The following is a 19,421-nucleotide window of genomic DNA, read 5'->3' as shown; positions in this document are numbered from 1 at the left end:
GAATCGTTTTAGTAAGGCCTGCCAAGATTTTGGACTAAAAATCAGCCTGAAGAAAAAATAAGTCATGGGCTAGGGCATGGACTCACTTCCCTCTATTACCATCTTCACACAAAAATTGGAGGTTGTTCATGAATTCGTGTACCTTGGCTCAACCATCTCTGACACTCTCTCCCTAGATGTTGAGCTGGATAAACGCATTGGCAAAGCAGCTATCATGTTCTCTAGACTCACAAAGAGAGTATGGCTTAATAAGAAGCTGACGGCATATACGAAGATCCAGGTCTGTTGAGCCTGTGTCCTGAGCACACTCCTGTACTGCAGTGAGTCCTGGACCCTTTGTGCATGGCAGGAGAGGAAGTTGAACACATTCCATATGCACTGTCTCTGACGCATTTTGTACATCACTTGGCAGGACAAAGTTCCAAATAGTGTAGTCCTGGAACGAACTGGAATTGTCAGTGTGTACACATTACTGAAAAGCGATGTCTACGTTGGCTTGGGCATGTCGTGAGAATGGCTGATCGTTGGATTCCAAATGATCTCCTGTATGGAGAATTAGTGCAGGGAAATCACCCCAGAGGGAGACCCACAGCTGAGATTCAAGGATATCTGCAAGCGGGATCTGAAGGCCTTAGGAATGGACCTCAACTGATGGGAAACCTTGACATCTGAGCGCTCAGCCTGGAGGCACGCCCTCTCCCATTTTGAAGAGACACTTGTTCAGCAGGCCAAGGCAAAGAGGCAGTCCTGAAACCAGCAAAATCAGGGAGCTGGACAGGGGACAGATTGGATTTGTCTTCAGTGTGGAAGGGATTGTCACTCTCAAATTGGCCTTCTTAGCCAAACCAGACGTTGTTCCAAGGCCTCTATTCAGAGCACATTACCATAGTCTCTTGAGACTGAAGGATGGCTACACTTTGAATACTTGCACAGACTAACACGTCTGCCTCTTATACAACAGGCTTCTTTCCTACTTTCTTTTAAGAATGCTATGAAGATTTAAAAGGGGACAAACTGTGGAACACATCCATGATTGAAGTCTGAGTTTCCAAAAGAAGAGGAAGAAAGGATAATAATAAAGAAAGTTAAATGAAGCAAAGAGGATGAACAAAAGATGCAGGGGGCTGAGAAAGAGACACAATTGGGGTAGGGGACACTTTGCAGTCACATGGCAGTCTCTGCGCAGAAGGCAGCCACTCTCCTATGTTGTCTGGGTGGGATGGAAGGCCTCTCTACTGCCCTTGGGGAACAGGCTGCAGGAACACTAGGAAAAATCACGCTGATTTTTTAATTTTTATTTTTGGAAGGAGGGATAAACTGCAAATGGCCTAGAGATGCTGATAAGCCTCTGCCCTTCTGCCCCACAAAAACACACTCCGAACAATTGTTTAGCAAAAACACAAGGATCATGCATTGTTCAGATGGACCAACCATCATTACAGAGAGAAACTTAAAAAAACATATAAAAAGTCTACTTCTCTGAATGTTCATGTAATGTTCTTTGGAGCTAAAGGTTCTGGGTGCTTCTGGGAATTAAATTATTAGCACTTCCTAAACAATTCTCCAAGTTGCCTCTCTTGGAGAATTGTTTAGGAAGTGCTAATAATTTAATTGGAGAAGAAAGAAAGAGCACATTGTGTTTTAGGGAAGAGGAAGGAAGGAAGAGGAGAGGAACAGGCCAAATGTTGCTCCTGCTGCTGCTGCGGTTTGGTGAGAGGATGATGTCCTTAATCGGTAAGGGAAGGGGGAATGTCCTATCTTCTCATCAGAGAAGAACATTCAGTAACCATGGGTCCCAAAAGCAACTTGGGCCTACTCTGGTAGATATAGCACAATCATACCACATGTACCAATTTCGGCATAATGATGGTGAGCCCAGGGTTCGTACCTAGCCTCCACTGGATGCAGTTCATACATGTCAAGGAATGGGAGAACCAGTCCTTAGTATGTTTGGAGTGGGGAGCTAATAACAAAACAAAACAAAATGAACTGGTATAGTGCAGTACTGGAGCTGAGGCTCCAGTACTTTGGCCATCTCATGAGAAGAAAAGAGTCCTTGGAAAAAACCTTGATGTTAGGAAGGTGTGATGGCAAGAGGAGAAGGGGACGACCGAGGATGAGATGGCTGGACAGTGTCTGCGAAGCAACCAACATGAACCTGACACAACTCCGGGAGGCAGTAGAAGACAGAAGGGCCTGGCGTGCTCTGGTCCATGGGGTCACGAAGAGTCGGACACGACTAAACGACTAAACACACACACACACATAGTGCAGTAGCTAAGGGCCATGACTCAGAAGACCTGGATTAAAATCCACATTCACTCTTGGGAACACAGCAGTGGTAAACCACTACTTGAGCACAGCTTAACAACCCTGTTAGGATCACTATAGGTTGGAAGTGACTTAACAGCACATCACAACAAGCTTAATGTAGAATGTGCAGCCAACAGATGAGGTTAAAACATGGTAAAGATCTGTTCATGAAAAACGTGATGAGTCTGATTTCTTGATTCAAGCCTTTTTAGTGCATTTTTTTTTAAAAAAAATCATGATTTCTAGCCAGATATGAAAGTCTGAATAGTAGTTTTGCTGTATATTTTCAAATCTTGATAAAGGCGATGTATCTCTGATGTGGAGCAATCTTTCTGCTGCAGTAGTTTGTTTGAAAATGCCAGAACACCACAGCTTGATAATTTTGGTTCTACAAACCACCACCACCACCATCATCATCACCACCATCAACGTCATCATAGTACTTTGAATCACTGTAATCTTGAACACCAGACTAATCACCTAATATTAGTGCCCACTAATAGAATGCATTTTTAAATTCTGTGCCCAATGGTCCATTCTGAATGAGTCAGAAATCAATAATTAGCTTGATGTATAAGCAACAGCACAGCTGGCCACTATGGCTCCACTGATGACATCCATTAAGCTATAAATTAAGGTCTTGTGTAAAAACAGCAACAAAGTCCTTTGGCAATTTTTAAAGGCTCAAGCCAGTATCCTGTTCAATATACAGTATATGCACGGGGAGCTCCAACAGAAGATGCTGCCACGGTGATCTCACTGAATCATGCAATGAAGCATGTGACCCAATACAACCAGCACCCTGTCAGATCTGAATGGCAGCTTCCACAGTTGGAATTCAGGGCACAGAAATATTGGGCAGGATACTGGCCACAAGGTTTTGTATTCTTTAGCTCACTTTGTGAAAGCTTGTGCCATGAAATGTTTTTTATGTGCTGCAGGATTTTCAAGTTAGTCCTGCAGGAAAGAAAATCCAATATATCGCCACCTCTTGGAAAGAATTTGTTTACGTACTTGTGTGGCCATATTCAACACATATAACTACTGTATAGAGAAGCAAGACCTTGCTAGCAATGCTCATGGCAACACCGTTTGTTCTAAGGAATTCTACACGGAGTTGCCTAGGAAAGCTATCCTTGGTTGAAAATAGACACAAGACCATGCTCTTTCTTTCATGTTGGCTCCAAGTGGGGGGGGGGGCAAGCAAGAACCCCAACTGCTTGCTCCTGCTTTTGTGCAACCTCCTTATTTTCCTAACCCAAAATATCCTCTGAACATATCAAGGTCAGGAGAAGAACACGGCAGCAATACAGAGGGCTTCTGCTTTCCTGTGGATTTCCATTTCTGCTGAAGACTGCACCAGTGAACCGACAAAGTAATAGGAAAGGGGGAATATATGTGTTTCGTCTGTAGTGCCCTCATTTCCTAAAATTTCTAATTTTCATCTCCTACCCAAACAAAGTACTCCTTCAGTTTGTGCAGATATTTGAAAAAACATTGGCTGAAACCCAGCAACGTAACTGCCACCATGTGAGGTTCATGCTGCCATCAGTCACAGTATATTGCATGGGACTTATTTTTGGGGTAGGGTTAAGATTATATTACAAGCATCCTGAAAAATCATACTAGGGCTTATTTTCAGGGTAGGTCTTATTTTCGGGGGGACAGGGATATCCTTATTTTTGGGGAAACATTACGTGTGTGTGTGTGTGTGTTTGTGTGTGTGTGTGTATGCATATGTGTATGTGTGTATGTATATCAGATTGCCATGTGCATTGCAATCCACAAGATAAGTAGAATCACCTACACGGTGATTTTTGGAAACAAAAAACTTTTGCTTATCCTGTGGATGGAGCACTGAAACTCACTGTTAATCTTCCTTTGGGCCAAGAACAAGGCACATGGCGATCTGATATAATCTTTAAATAGGCAGCATTTTTTTAAGAGAAAAGGATGCTCCATGGCTTCCTGCAACAACAGAGATAGTGAAATCTGCTAACTCATGGAGGAAAGCAAGCTTTGGAAATAACTAGTTACTGTACAAGTAACTTTTATTTATTTATTTTTAGAAACTCTTTTCGGCAAGGGGAGTATAACTGAGCAAATGTTCAAAAGCAAGGTGGCAAAGTTAACTTTTGGTATGATAAGTAACATTTTATAATTTCTTTCTAAAAATATCTCAAGGCATTTGGAGGTATTTTAGAAGCATTTTTGGCAAGAACTTCCCAGTTTTATCATTTTTGGGAAAGGTTTCCAGGGTGTAACATCAGGGTTGGCCACTAGAGAAAGCTGGAGAGCACATTTCTGTGGTTTCTTTCCTGGCTGGTAATGACAGCTCATCATGTTAACACACAGTGCAATGCACTGTGAACATTAAAAAGTCCATATGATCCTGGTGGCTACAAAGGAACGGGTAACTCAACATTTTCTTTTAAAACAAACTCCCAAACTTTTGAAGATCTGGGGGAGAGAAAGTGATTCTGAATAAACACTTTAAAAGACCATTTCTTGCTGTAGGGTCCTAGAAGGCTACTGCAAGGAACTGGAAGGCCAAATGTATCTCTCCCACTCTCTTTTGTGTTGTCAAGCTGGGTGAGCACCAAAGAGGGAGGGCTTGAGGAGGCTGTGAAAATCCTGCACAGATCTCTCCCATTTCCCCAGATCTCCTAGCACGCCATCTGCACATGGGTGTGGAATACGCATGGAAAAAGTTCTTTCTCAATTTTCTCATGTTTCTCCAAATCCCATGTGCATTTTTCCACTCACTTTTTTTTCCTGGTTGGGTTGTGAAACTTTGTTTTCTATTCTATACTGATAACACATTTTTCTATCCATTTTTAAAGTAATGTGCACATTAGATACTAATGCATTACTGTATGTCCAGATGGCCCATCTCCCAGAAGCCTTCTACGAACTTTCCCAAGCTCTCTAGAACATTTCTAGTCACATGAAGGAAAGAGTCTCTTCAAGAACTGTTAAGCTACAGGATGACCCACAGACCTGTCCCTGTGATAAGGAAGACACCGTTTCTACAGATGTCTCCCAAGACAACATGTTTTTTTTTCTGATCATGCTCTGCTTGCAGCATTATTCTGGCTCACCACACAATTTCAGCACTCAGCTGTGGCCCTCAAACCATAAGCCTATCTGTTCCTGCTTTAAAGGATCACTTTTCTCATTCTTTCCCAAAAAGGTCAGGATAGACATACGGTGGCTCCATTCTTCATTTCTCAATGTTATTGTGGAAATACAGGAATCTTACAGAATATATTTGGAGGGTTTTTTTTTTAATTACAACAAAATTAATGACATATTTTGGAAAAGTAGCAGCAAGCAAACAGATAGGAAACCCCATGGGAACATTAGCCTTGAGACTGAACTTTCTTTCTGGTGGTGGTGGTGGTGGTGGTGGTGGTGGGAGAGTAGAAAAAAGGGTATTTTTCCAAGCCCTGGGTATATAAAGCAGCAGCTTAACTATTATGACTGGTAATAAACACAGTTAAGTTTTAGGGATCATAAATTTGACAGCAAGACGGAGGAAGGCAGTAGGGTATTTTTTTGGGGGGGGGTTATTTTTTTTTTTTTTTGGCAAGCCTTGCTGTTCTTAGACAGAACCAGACCTCTCTTAGCTTGCCTTAGAGCTGACCTCTGTTCTAATTATAAAGGAGAGAGCAAAAGGATGGAAGAGCCTATCTATGCAAAGATGACTCCAGGCTTTGGAGATGAATGTAGAGCAATACTCAGTCTCCTCCACAGAAAACTGTGCCAGTGAGACACGATTGGCTGCACAGCCCCAGGAGATTCAACAACATTGCACTCGATTACCTTCCATGAAAACTAAAGGAATGATCTCACTATCATACTTTCCCCCTCCCACTATATCAGAAGCTTTCCTTCTAAATTAAAATAAAAACAAAATAATTACTGATCTGTTTGTGTACAGACCCTTCCAACTGATCAATTATAGATGAATGAAAAATGATTGATTGATTGATTGATTCATTGATTGATTGATTGATTGATTGATTGACTGTATTTGTATATCAAAAAGTTCAGTTTTGAGTAGTTTCTTAAATGTCTGGAAGGAGGAAGCCTGCCATATCTACAAAGGAAGACCATTCCTGATTCCTGGGGCCACCACCGAGAAGGCCAACTCCTAGTAGAAGCCCTCCTCATCTCTCTCAGTATGACCATGCACAACAACAAGGCTTGAAAGGACTGGGTAACACCAGCAAAGTACCAGACCTCCGATCCCTAAACTCAACAACCTTTTCAGGTGAATACCATGCTTGATGGTATTGAAAGCTGCTGAGAGATCGAAGAAGAACCAACAGGGTGGACCACTGAGAAGAGAGGCGGTTTGAGAGAGAGGTCAGAGAGGCCATACATCTCCACACAGAAAATCCCTCACTCAACAGGGGTGGAGGCCTTAGATACAATCCGTCTCCTATTTAAGACCACTGTTAACAACTGTTAATGACCCATGATAAAGGGGGAGGAGGACTGCAGAAGTGAGATTATCCCTCGCCCCCACTCCTTTGTCCTTCTAAGGAGCCTATTCAGACCAGGGGCAAGTGAAACCAACATGGAGGATATATCAGAGATCTCCTACCAACAATCCTCAGACTAAAGAAGCTATTTGGATGAGTAGTGAAAGGTTTCAACCTAATAAGAAAGAAGTCCAGTTGCCATAACTCAACTTCCAGATAGCCTTCCTGTAATGAAGAATTAATCCTGTGCATGTCTACTCTAGAATTTTAACAGCCAGGACAGGCAAGGGTCAAGCGAGGAGACAGTTGCTTTACAGCAGTAGTCCCCAACCTTTTTTGAAACATGGACCGGTTCAGCAGGCAAGGGAGGTGGGTTGTCATCATTCATGCGTGCATGGGCGGGGCATGTGTGTGTCCATGAATGTGGAGGTGGGGCATCTGTGCATCCGTGTGTGCATGGGCGGGGCATCCATGTGTCTGTGCATGCATATGGGGGGCTGTGCATCCATGGGCGGGGCATGCATGCATTGGTGCATGTATGTGGCAGGCATATGTGCGCGCATGGAGGGGATCATGCAGGGGGCAGGAGATCCATCTCTGCGGCCTAGTCCTGCCAAGGCCATGGCCCAATACTGGGCCATGGACATAGTGTTGGGGACCCCTGCTTTACAGCACACCAACACCCTATGAACATCTTCCTATGTTACAGACTGAAACTGATGCAAAAGAATCAGAAAAGGTGGTAACATTCCTATGCAAAACAGATGTGGTAATTTCATTCTTATATCTTACTTCATTAAATTATTTTTTTTCAGGTGCTCTTTATGCTCTTCTCATCAAGCAGCTAAGAGGTAAATCCTTAAATATTTTAATCCATTTTGCGCTCAGAATTGTTGCGCTCAGCACTGATAGTACAATTTTACCTAGCATGTATTTACTTTTTAAGAATCGTAAAGAGCACAGGAAACAGCAGCAATGCTATTTTTTGCCTCCCCTGCCCATATCTGTGATGAGGATGGTGCTATAAACTGCTGTTTTAGCTTCTGAATTGGATACTATAATTCTAAATATGGAATGAAAAATGCCAGAGGTTCCATCTGGATTCAGAAATGGAAGAGGCACGTATCATGTATTACTGTATAGAGATGGGCATGAAACAAATCACGAAGCAAAAAAAAAAAGGATGTATTTGGCTGCTCCACAGTTCATTTCACAGCACTTTGGTGAAACAAGCCTGCCCAAAATGAGATGAAATGGCAAACTATTATCAGTGTTGGCGATTTGTACACCTCGTTCTCTGTGTGATGTGAAACTTCCGGGAACAGTAGAGCAGCCCCTACAACTGTTAGAGATGCCAAATTCACAGAGAGTCTTTAGTTGACACTCCCCCCGAAGTTTGGCAAAAATTGGATTTGGAATGTCGAAATTATAGCCCACCAAAGCAAGTCCCTCCCCCCGAGAAAAGTGTCCTTTAACTATCTGCCAGATTCAGCTGAAGACTTGCTGCAAGTTTGGGATCTCTAACTCCAGCGAGGTTCATTCTACCACTCCTGAAAGTCCTACATGGCACAAACCTTAAAACAGTTCATTTTGTCGAAAAGTTCATGAAAGTTCATGGCATGTGAATAGTGACAAACCATGAACCATCATGAGCCACCTTTTCCCCAGTTTAAGCCCATCTCTGTTACAGGGTAATACAAAGAAAGAAAGAAAGAAAGAAAGAAAGAAAGAAAGAAAGAAAGAAAGAAAGAAAGAAAGAAAGAAAGAAAGAAAGAAAAACGAAAAAAACTGTATTTTATAAGATTACAGCAAAACCTTTGACTGTATGGATTGTGAAAAGCTATGGATCGATTACAGAGAAATGCATATGATTGTCCTAAAGCCTAACCTATAATATCTGAACAAGAAGCTACCATAAGGGGAAAAATATCGACAAATAAAATGCTTTTTCAGTTGGTTATTGCTGGACATTTGTGTGTTTTATTTCCCTGTCTATTCAATCTACATTCAGAATATATCATACAGTATATCATATGGAAAGCTGGACTGGGTTCAGATGAAGAAGAAGAACTGAAAGTTGGTAAAAGAAAGTTCAAGATATATATTTCTTGATATGCAGATGATACCAAATGGCTGGGAGAAAACAGACCTGAAATGACTACTGAGGAAGGTAAAAGAAGAAAATGCAAAAGCAGGATTAGAGTTTGGCATTAATAAGACAAAAATTGAGACTGTGGAAGAACTATGCAACTTTAATGATGGCAAAGCAGAGGTCATAGATCACAGAATAATGAAGTTGGAAGGCGCCTACAAGGCCATCGGGTCCAACCTCCTGCTCAGTGCAGGAATACAAATCAAAGGATCTCTGCCAGGTAGTTGTCTAGATTTATCTTGAATGCCTTCAGTGCTCATTACCTCTCAAGATCATTGATTCCATTGCCGTGCTACTCTAACAGTTAGAAGGTTTTTCCTTATATTCAACCAAAATCTGACTTCCTGTAACTTGAGCCCATTGTTGTGTGTCCTGCACTTTGGGATGATCAAGAAGAGATCCTGCCCCTCCTCTGTATAATGCTTTGAAAAAATGCTATCACATCTCCTCTCAGTCTTATTTTCTCAAGGCTAAACATGCTTAGTTCTTTCATTCTTTTCTCATAGGGCTTAGTTTCCAGCCCCCTGATCATCCTTGTGGCCCTCCTCTGAATTTTGTTCCAATTTGTCAGCATCCTTCAAATCAACATTGTTGAATATTTTCTATACCTTTGGTCAATCAAGAACCCAAATGGAGACTGGACAAGAAATCAGAAAAAGATAGGAGTTTTAAAGACAGCTATGGGGGAATCTGAAAACATCCTCCACGTGTAAGGATGTGTTACTGAAAATTAAGGCCAAGATAATCCATACTATGGCATTCCAAGTTCTATGTACATATGTGAAAGCTGGATGGTGAAGAAAGGTGAAGGGGTGGGTGGAGTTTATTTCAAATGTTTTGGAGGAGAGCTTTGTGGCTGGTCAGAAAGACAAGTGAACACAAGATTAAACTGTTTCTAGAAGCAAAAAAAAAAAAAAAACACAAACAAACCAAGTCAAAGCTGTTGTACTTTGGGCAGATCATAAATAGACAAAATTCACTGGAGAAGACAATAATGCTGGGGAACGCTGAAGGCAGCAGGAAATAGGAATATCTAACATTTGATGGATTGACTTAATAGCAGAAGGCATGAACTTAATTTTGCCAGACTTGAGCAAGGCTGTTAATGACAGGGCCTTCTGGAAGTCAATAATTCAAAAGGCCACGATAACTTGGAAGTAACTTGATGGCACATAACAACAATTAAAATTCTACCAGGTCTAGCAATTTTGTGGAGCATGCCTACTTCTCCTTGAGCCTATGAAATTTACTTTTCATCAGGCTGGATGAGCAAACCTTGATGCTAGCTATCCTGTTTCCCCTAAAATATAACCTGGAAATAAGCCCTAGTATGATTTTTCAGGATGCTTGTAATATAAGCCCTACCCCAAAAATAAGCTCCAGTGAAGTGAAACCTTGCCCTCCATCCTTGTGCAGCAACCAGAAGAAGATGACAATACTGTACTGTATTCAAATAAATGTAGATAGTTGTACATGGAAAAAAAATCCCCTGAAAATAAGCCCTAGTGCGTTTTTTTGGAGCAAAAATCAATATAAGACCCTGTCTTGTTTTTGGGAAAACAGGGTATTTATTAAAGAAGGGAATTCGTGAGCATCCCACTGAATAAAAAGCAAAATGCACAGCTGGATGTGCACTTGAACATACAGCCCTTTCAAATAGTAGGTGGCTTTGGAATGTAAGATATACCTCATCTCCATTTGAACACATATCTGAAGTCCCTGAAAGCAAGGAGATTTGAGGATGGTGACTCAATCTTTCCCGCCGCACCCACGTACCTCCACAGGTCTATTGGCGTCACCTCACATCTTGAACTTTTTGACATTGTCCTACTAGCTCAAGATAAACTTCCAATGGCTGTCTAGCACTTCTTTTAAAAAAAAGAAGCAGGAAGAGAGGGAAGGCAGTGGAGTGAAGAGCAAAGAGGAGCCGTGAGAGAAAAGGAGAAGGAGTCTGCAAATCAAGGCACAGGAGGGCTGGAAAGGGAGGGCTGGAGATCATCTGCTGTGGTGGGATGCTTTCCAGTATGGTGGGAAGACCAGCGGCATTAATGACGCCTTCACCTTTTCATGTTTGGCAGTCTGAGGTGACTGACTAATGTCAGGCTTGGTCCTGGGAGGAATCATCCCAGAAACCAGATATTGGTCCCTGGTGCTCAACTAAAATGCCCTTGCAGCGTTCCAATGTGTGTTCATTGTGCCTCTTCCAGGAGAAGAGCCAGCCTCTGTAGCCTTGTGCAAGTTGCACAATCCGAGAAGAAGGGGAATGGAAAGGGTTGCCTTAAGTCAGAATTGACTTGACAACATGTGATTGTTATTAGTCATCAACTATGCCATCAAATGTCCTCTTTTGCATAAATCAATTGTGGTGTTGTTGTTGTTTCTTATTTAGCACAGCATGTCTTCACTGAATCTGTTCTTACAGATTTAATGCCTAGTCCAGTTTAAACAAACCACAACCTCATAAATTTCAAATCAACAAATGGATCATGTAATTGAAAGCAACAAACTCAAGAGGGCCTTTGAGCACCCAATTAAAATGTTATCTAAGGATGCCAGAAATGAAGGGCTTCTGACCCACTGACAAAGAAAAGGCTTGCTAGACTGGGTCCGACTTTGCAAAGGTATTCGCAAAGGCTTTCACGGCCGGGATCTAATGGTTGTTGTGGGTTTTTCCGGTTCTTGGGCCGTGTTCTAAAGGTTGTTCTTCCTGACGTTTCGCCAGTCTCTGGCTGGCATCTTCAGAGGACAGCAAATTGCTACCCAGCTCCTGCCAACCTAGCAGTTCGAAAGCATGCAAATGCAAGTAGATAAATAGGTATCACCATGGTGGGAAGGTCACGGCATTCTGTGTCTAGTCGCGCTGGCCACGTGACCACTGAAACTCTTCAGACAAATGCTGGCTCTACGGCTTGGAGACGGGGATGAGCATCGCCCGCTAGAGTCAGACATGACTGGACTAACTGTCAAGGGGAACTTTTACCTTTACCTTTACAGGTGCTGGAGACTACTCTAAATGTAACATAATTGTCCTCCATGTTCTCTTGAGGATGTTTTGAACAATTTTATTGGGGAATTAGAGGGTGCTGAGGGCAAAAGCAGGAGGTGCAAAATACCCCCAATGAAGCCATGTGTACCCCATGGATCACATTTTGTCCACTCATGGTCTAAAATGGTTAAAAAAAATATATTGACAACCATAAGGCCTTGTCAAGATATATTCCTTTACCTATTCCTAACATGGGTTCTAGCGATGCCATTGCTCATGTTTCACGTACCTCTGTTCTGCATCTACTCTTCTGTCTGGGAGACTTGTGAACCATGATCTATATTCATAAGTCGTTAAACTAAAATAAGCAGATCTGATCATTTCACTTCCTCCCATATTTAATTTCCATGACCTGTATGGGATTTCAAAAATGAGCTGAAACAGAATTGACCCCAAACCTCAGGAGACGGGCAAACTTCCTGTTTATTCTGAGGTAAAATGAATTGAAACCTAATTCTTAGTGAAGCACCTTGACTCCATTCCCAACCCCGATGAACATGGTGCTGTTTCACTTAAGGGCTCCGAGTTCAAGGTCAAAAACCATTTCATAGTTCAAAAACTGGGCCAGATGTGTGAGCCATGACTCATGAAGCCAGATCATATAATCCACGGACATTTATGACCAAATTTTTAAACTGTTTGGGCTAATCCCAAATATTCTAACTTTTCCCTGATGAAGAGTTCTGGAAAACTTAAACACTCATCTTCTTTGTAACTCTTAATTGAGCAATAAATATACTATCCTCTGAGTCGGCACTCCCAGGAAAAGATGGAGCAGAATCCAGGGTGTCCATACAACACTTGTGGGCCTGATCTGAAAGACCAAGTCACCAAACCACAAGTTTTCTACAGCATTTACTGCCTTCCCAGACAAATGATCTGAACATTGCCAAGCCAAGGCCCACCGAATTCAACAGCTGTCCCTATTATAAGTTGATTTTTCAAGATAGCACATCTATCAGTATCCTTAATATCTTCCATGAATGAACACTCTCTCCCTATACAAATCTCCACTGACTATCCATGACTACAAGAGGGAAAGAAAAGATTATCTGTCCTTCTGTAAGACAGGTTAGGAAGAATAATCCCCTTGTTATCTAACATCAGTGGCACAAAATATTTAATCATATGCTCAAATGAAGCCAGCTAGAAGGGGGGGAAATAAACAATTTATCTGTCACTGTCTCAGAAGCAGACTTAAGTGATCTCAGAAACCTAAATTTCTAGTGTTTGGAAAGGAGAACGTCAGCTGTAAAATAAAGCTGCTATGTTTCACCATGGTGGATTTCCCCCTCTTATAAACTTTTCCCTCACACAGGAAAACTTTCTATATGAAACTATGGACAATTATCTGTCATTTCGGATGAGATGCTACTGGAAAATTGTCTTACCCGTCATATTTCTAAATGTGACCCCTTTTCACAAGATAAAATGATGTATTTCCACTTGGAAAGAAAAACAAGAAAAGCCAGAGCATTCAGAAAAGTTCAAAAGAACTGACAAACGAGAACCGTGCTGCAGAAAATTAAACAGCCATAAATTGTGAGATAACAGAAGCCAAGTTTGGCCTTAATTTTAAAAAGGCATTGGGAGACCTAAGAGAAATAATAGTAGGCTGGAATTGTACATTTAGGAGATAAATAACTCTTTCCACAAAGAGCAGAAAGATTTTTGTTGAAAGACATCAATAAAGGTTAACCTTTGTGTGGAATTTTAAAAATATTCTACTGACTTCAGCTCCCAGGAAGACTTTACAGATGGCATAAGAGTCTAAATGAGGAAGTAAATAACACCATGATTATAGATGGATCCATCCCTTTTAAATACTGACTGAATGACTTACAGAGAAGATGGCAGGCCTTATTTGACAGGTTTAGGACAAATATTTAAGAAAGGAAATATTTCACGTGTTGCATTGCTGGTCTGCTGATGGAAGATTCAGGAAGGGAAAAAATACTTTCAGTAGTGTCTGAAATCCGCTGTTGATGTTCTGTAATAACTTTTTCTGTCTCACCACTAGGATTCCCAAGGCCGAAATGGTAGAAGGATTTAGTTTTGTCCTCCTTCATCGTAAACTCTGCTGGCCAGCAGATACACACTTACTGGGGAGCTAAGTGCCAGACCAAAATCTACCAGCAGCCGATCTCCGCCCCCCCCCCGAGCATACTTCATGAGTGCATCCTAATGACAATGGCTTTTCTCATAAACTGTTTGGAATTAAGCAAGCGGGGAGCAGTGGTGCTAAAATTTATCAGGATTCCCAGCAATGCCTGCTGGGCAAGATGCCCTGCAAGAATGTTGACCTCATATAGAAAGCTTCCAGTGGCAAAAAAAGGAAATGGCAGTCTCCTCCTGTAGATGCAAAATTAGTATAACATCAATACTACTTTACTGTGTTTATGGTGTGATTGCCTTGACATTTGTGGGATAAATGCCACAATTATTACCAGCGATGGTTCCATGGATCTTGGCAGTGGGAGGTATGGTTTTCTTTTGTTTTGGAGGGAGACCCACCTGTGCCACCTAGACTGCCAAACTCATGCTCCATCATATATATCCATCAGGCAGCAATCAATCCAGTTGCTAGAGCAAAATTGCCTTTTTACTATTGTCTGAAAGCAGCAATGTTGATGATACCTAAGAGGAACATGATTTCTAGGACAGCAGATGTTTTCTAAAAAAAATTAGTCTCTAAAAGTAGTTGCACCCTGCTGAGGGATGTTCCTCACAAATGTTTTCAAATGAAAAAAAAAAAGATAGTCCTTGAGATTTTCAGTTTTGGAGCTAGATTTTCTTTGCATCACAGAACATTTGTTTTAATGCCCACGTGATGTGGAGGGTTCTCATTTTCCCCTTCTCCTTCACTTTTTTTGTTCTCTCCCTCCCTCGCTCTAATCTGACTGCTTCCATGAAAAAGGGAAACAAAGAGAATTTATGCTGAGAATCAGTTCATGTGCTTGTTGCTCTTCGTGCACTAGGAGAGAACCAGGGACTTGAGAATTTACCTCCCCATCTATATACTTCTATCTTTCCTGTTACTTTTGTGGAAAAAGAAAGTAACCACAACAGGACAGAGAAAACATGTTGTTATGTGTTGTCAGGTCACCTCTGACTCATAATGACTCTATGAATGAGTGATATCCAAAATGTCTTCAACTACCCTCCTCAGCTCTTACAAACTCAGGCCTGTGGCTTCTTTTACAGAGCCAATTCATCTTGTAGTTGGTTTTCTTCTTTTCCTGCTGCCTTCCATGTTTCCTGGCATTATTGTCTTTTCCAGAGAATCCTGCCTTCTCATAATGTATCCAAACTACGACAGTCTCAGTTTTGTTGTTTTTGTCTCTAGAGACAGTTCAGGCTTCATTTGACCTAGAACCCACTTGTTTGTCTTTCTGGCAATCCAGAGAATCCACAAGCTCTCTTCCAGCACCACATTTGAAACAAATCATTTTTCCCCCTCTCAGCTTTCTTCACTGTTCAGCTTTCACATCTGTACATGGTGATTGGAAACAAGAATATGGATGATCTTGGTCTTGGTCTCCAGTGACACACTTTATTCTCTTTTCTTATTCCATTGTACGTTCTCCTTTCACTAACAGTTGTTTCAAGTGATTACTATTCTTTGCCAATAAGATGGTGTCATCTTTATTTATGTTTCTTCTGCCAATTTTCACTCCTCCTTCATCTAAATCTAGTCTGGCTTTCCGTATGATATGATCTGCATACAGATTGAATGGATAAGGGGATAATATGCACCCTTGTCTGACACCTTTGCCTATAGGAAACCATGCTCTCCATATTCTATCCTAACAGTAGCTTCTTGTTCACAATACAATTTACACATCAGGACAATCAAGGGTGGAAACATACATCTTATGTATTTTCGGTGAGAAGAAGATAATAGGGATCCATAAAGCTATTACATGTTTGTGAATGCTAACAGTCTAGGGAAGGGAAGTATTACATTTCATATCTTCACAGTATCCCTAACTTTGTAATTATATTTTGCTTCTTTCCCAGATGGTACACTGAATCATGCATGTATTATAAGAGAAATTGTGCAGAATGTTGGTGGAAAAGAAATGAGTACTGCCACTGAAATACTATTTTGTATGTTTTATTATATTCATTGAATTATTACAAAATCTAAACCATTTCATGAGAAGAGAAGACTCCCTGGAAAAGACTCTGATGTTGGGAAAGTGTGAAGGCAAGAGGAGAAGGGGACGACAGAGGATGAGATGGTTGGACAGTGTCATCGAAGCGACCAACATGAATTTGACCCAACTCCGGGAGGCAGAGGAAGACAGGAGGGCCTGGCGTGCTCTGGTCCATGGGGTCACGAAGAGTCGGACACGACTTAACAACTAAACAACAACAAAACCCACCCATGGATGCACATTATCTAAGTCTGATGACTTCATCAGCCATGGTGACTTTTTTTGGAACTAGCACTCTCCTAATTTGATCTCTTTGAGTTCTTAAACCTACTGTGGAATCAATTTCATAATCAAGAAGCTATTAGGGCCTTAAGGACAGGAGAGAAAGTCTTTAATTACCAAAAATTACTGTTTGTGACAGTTATCATAAATTAAAGACTTTCTCATGTTCTGCAGCCTCCAATAACTTCTCCATGATCAAGGGCATCCTGAATGAAGCTGGAAATATTGGAGGAGAGGGAAGATGCCACTGGAAATTTGCAGTTTCCAAAACGTGTCATGGCTGAGGTAATCATCAGCCTTACACAGCTTGATTTCAGCTAGTGTGTGTATAAAAATGTATTTTGAAAATGTTCTAAGAGAGAGAGTATAAAACTAATACTGAAAGTCTGTCTTTCTGTAATTATTCTTCCTTACTACATATCTCCTTTCTGGCAATGCAGAAGGAAGGCAACTCATGGGAATTCATAGGTAAGATGTACCTGGTATCTAACACAGCAATACCGTATCCTAGGCTGGTGCAATTTGTGAGCCATCATGCCAAACATATGCCACAAGCCAAGGAAAGCAGTTAATCCACTCCTGCTTCATGTTTTTGCTGCTTCAAGGGAATGGAAAAGCAGTTTGTGAGTTGTGTTTGTTTTTGTGGGTCAGTGTGTTATGCCTTAACCTTGCTCAAATGTTCTTCTCAAGTACTGCATATCTATAATGTACAGTACTAATTAAAATTAATTAAATATGGACAGAAAGCCAACAAAAAAACTGAAGTTTTTGAGGGGTTACATTTAGGAATTAATCAGTATATAGCAAATATTTCTACTTAATTTGCTGTGAATCAGATTATAAACGTATTAAGCACAGACAAGAGCTATTAAGGAAGGTGTTTTCTTTGTACTGGAATGTTTCTTTCAGTATTGCTGTTTTAATCTCCAAAGCACAGGATAATCTCTTAAAAACTCATTCTCTCAACATCTGTGCGGAGTGAATGATTATTACATTTATTTCACAGATGTGAAGCTGAAGTTTAGAGATAGTGCATGCAAGATACTACTGCTATGACTACTACTACTACTACTACTACTACTACTACTACTACTACTACTACTACTACTACTACTACTAATAATAATAATAATAATAATAATAATAATAATAATAATAATAATAATAATAATAATAATAATAGAGTAAATGAAATTCAGATCTAGCACTCCTGCCATTTTCTTTCTTGTTTTTCCTTCCCTCTCTCATTTCCACATAAAATGAGATTTTATTCACATTTAAAAATAACTTAGTTATTTTGTTCTGCATGGCATTTTAACAAGTTACTTTCACAAGATATCTGAAAAGTTTTGGCTGTGTTTCTGAACTCCCAGGATCCTTTCCCCCCCCCCCCAACTCTTGTCCAGAAGGCTTGCTGTATAAAATGCTTTGCTACAAAGTTCATTCTATTTTTGTTCAAAACCATAATCTTCCATCACACACACACAAGCACATACTGAAAGCACACCCTGCAAGCATGTCTTTCACGCATTTGAGTTCTTATCGGATGTTGGATGCAGGGGGAAACATTTGTGTGAACTGTTGAAAAGACGGTTTCAAGCCCACTCTTTAAGAAGAAAGAAGCAGTGTTTTCCTTACCATTACTCTCATAGATGACACCAGCTCTCCCACATGCTTACTGACTGGCCACATTTCATGGAAAATAATGTGAAGTATGCATGCACAACTTACACACTAACTTTGTCCCATCACCAGAGACTCACTACAATCTTTTACTACCACTGAGAGATTAGAACAAGACACTTTCTCTTTTTCCTGCTACCTCCCATCCCTTTCTAAAGAAACTGGATAGATATTTTCCATCCGGAGTGAACTCTGTACAGATGTGAGCAACAGATTGGTCATACTTGAATTTATGCTCCCTTACACCACAAATCCAACAGAAACAGAATTTCATTCACTGATGGGGGAAGTTCTGCTTGTTGAATTTATACCCGTTAAGCAGCTGATACCATTACAAAGCCTCTTTAAGTCTGGGAAAAGGTGGAGATTTTATTATTATTATTATTATTTTTTTGGAGGGGTAGTGGTGTACGGGAAGCAGTAACAAATCGCATCCTGCACATTTCTTCCTTGTTTAGTTTCTAGAAAGCACCTAATCCACAAGACATTATGTTGATAACAATAGATATTAACCCAGTACTACCAGGAAAGTATATGTTGCCATAACCAATTTTTCAGTAGCCCTCAGGCAAATCCTAAGGTTTTCAATGCCCAGGTTTTCAACTCGCCATGGGAATTAAATATGTTAAGTTGGTTGAAGGTACCTTCAACTTCAGAATGCCAAACAAATCAAGGTGGTTTGCTGGAACTTATGAAAAAAAATGGGAACCTTTGAAATGCAAAGTAATGTTCAAAAGAAAAACAAGAAAGAAAACTAGAGCACAGACAGAGTTCTGACTCCAGTCCTCTGACGATGCCAGCCACAGAAACTGTCGAAACCTTACATGGCCAAAGAGCCCGAAAAACCCACAACAGCCAACAAGAAAGAAAATATTTGAGAATGAGAACAAAAATATTTGAGGTCCTTCAGATGTGGACAAAATCAATGAATCCTTTCAGAGTGGCCACACCTCTGTTTTCATTGGCAGACAGTTTCATATTATTGACAGAAATCAGAGCATGTATCTAAAAATCTAATACAGGAAGGATGAATTGAGAAAACCTGGTGAGATGAAAAGCATGCATACTGTATTGCTAACGAACCTCAAATTTGAAAATAACGTTTGTGTTAATGGATTGAACAAAAATTCTTCTGATCCATCATTTTGTCTTCATTTGTGTATAACCCGACATCTCTTCAAGATGCCAGGTTTCTATTTTGTTTCTCCTCAGCATACTGTATGATAGCCGTAAGGATACAGTATGATTCTATGTGTTGCTGCTGCACCATTCTGTGGCACAGTTTTCCATATACC

At 40.8% G+C, this 19,421-nt stretch overlaps 1 protein-coding gene and 1 long non-coding RNA gene across 51 annotated transcripts in view; one reads left to right on the top strand and one right to left on the bottom strand.

Moving 5' to 3' along the window:
- The window catches only part of NRXN1 (neurexin 1), a 1,165,889-nt gene that overhangs the window by 724,271 nt on the left and 422,197 nt on the right, over positions 1–19,421 (bottom strand). The window lies entirely within an intron of this gene.
- LOC144585135 (uncharacterized) overlaps positions 2,272–19,421 on the top strand; it is a 19,849-nt gene continuing 2,699 nt past the window's right edge. Inside the window, exons 1-2 of the long non-coding RNA XR_013539642.1 lie at positions 2,272–7,654; positions 16,022–19,421. The exon at positions 16,022–19,421 is cut by the window's right edge and continues 2,699 nt beyond it. This is a non-coding gene — a long non-coding RNA (uncharacterized LOC144585135). The remainder of the gene's footprint in view (positions 7,655–16,021) is intronic.

This window comes from Pogona vitticeps, chromosome 1 (genome assembly GCF_051106095.1).
Source record: "Pogona vitticeps strain Pit_001003342236 chromosome 1, PviZW2.1, whole genome shotgun sequence".
Classification (NCBI taxonomy): domain Eukaryota; kingdom Metazoa; phylum Chordata; class Lepidosauria; order Squamata; family Agamidae; genus Pogona; species Pogona vitticeps.
This window is presented reverse-complemented; position numbering and strand designations above follow the sequence as displayed.